The following is a 1426-nucleotide window of genomic DNA, read 5'->3' as shown; positions in this document are numbered from 1 at the left end:
AAAGCACATGGATGCATGTGAAATGGTAAGCAACAACTTTGAATTTGGTCATATATGCAAAACGTGCTTTTTGAAATTTTAGTAAGTAGCCCATAAAGAAGCATCATGCCATTTTTATTATCACACTCCACTTTTTAGACTAAGGCAAGGGTTTCAAACACTTACCTTGAAGTTGGAGGTTTTATTATAACCCTCTGGTGGACAAGTTCACCTGTTTAACAAATGTGATTGGATGGTGGCTCTACCCTGTAAGGTCACTGCTCCGTTGTTTCGTTATTCTGTTACCGGATATAATTATGTTCTCAGCTGGTCATCCTCAGCATAGTGGCCTATTGTGCCAGGTTGACCTATGAGAAAAGCTAGCAGCTAGCCATTTTAGACCACATATCCTCGCATCTGGAATGTGCTCCCCGCCGTCCACCTCAAGGTAACTTGGCTCTTTCAAATCTGACCTCAAAATGCACCTATACAGGATTTGCCTTCCGAGTAGACCAAGGAGACCCAACCTTGTTCTGTGTTGTCTTATAAAATCTTATCTTCAAGTGCCAGTAACAATTAGCACTTTGAGATGTAATGAAAACCGCTTTATAAATCAATTACTGTTATACTCTGGTTTTAGAAGTTATTGTTAATGGAGGATGTCTCATGGTGCAGGGGGAATGATGTTGGAGGGACAATTGTCTTTCCGCGAATCCTCTTCGTATCCTATCTCCTTACCTCCTTTATTTTTTATTTAACCTATTATTTAACCACTCAAGTCAGTTCAAAACAAATTCTTATTTACAATGACGGCCAACCCCAGCCAAACCCTAACCCGGACGACCCTGGGCCAATTGTGCACCGCTCTATGGGACTCCCAATCACAGCCGGATGTGATACAGCCTGGAATCAAACCAGGGTCTGTAGTGATGCCTCTAGCACTGAGATGCAGTGCCTTTGACCGCTGCCCCACTCAGGAGCTTCTCAACTATTTTGGAGAAGGTCCCCGGTCCCCCTTCTGACCTTCTCCAATGGGTTTTGAGAAGGAGGCAAGAAGAGAGGATGCAAAAAAAATCAAGGAAAGATTCATTGAACTTCCCAAACTGGTTCTGGCCGATAACACTACAACATTCTGCCCACACGCCACTGTACCAGAACTACAAATTAGCTTAGATGCTCGCTTTGGCTTTTACTCAAGACTTTGAACAACAACTAGAACAGCACTCAGACAGAACATCCACAATAAAACCGGTCATGATTTGGAGAGTATTGTCATTATATTTGTCATATTAATTGTTAATGGACTACCTCAAGCTAAGATTCAGCACCCCATTTAGAAAATGAACTTTTCTGTGAGCATATCGCATGCACTTTAATCAACTCAAGACCTTTCACTCCAATGAGACAGAGAGTAGAGGTGAAGGAGAATAAAGGAACAGAAGACAAG

The sequence above is a fragment of the Oncorhynchus keta genome, chromosome 11 (assembly GCF_023373465.1).
Source record: "Oncorhynchus keta strain PuntledgeMale-10-30-2019 chromosome 11, Oket_V2, whole genome shotgun sequence".
In the NCBI taxonomy this organism is placed as follows: Eukaryota; Metazoa; Chordata; class Actinopteri; order Salmoniformes; family Salmonidae; genus Oncorhynchus; species Oncorhynchus keta.
The sequence above is the reverse complement of the archived record's forward strand: the minus strand, read 5'-3'. Positions refer to the sequence as shown.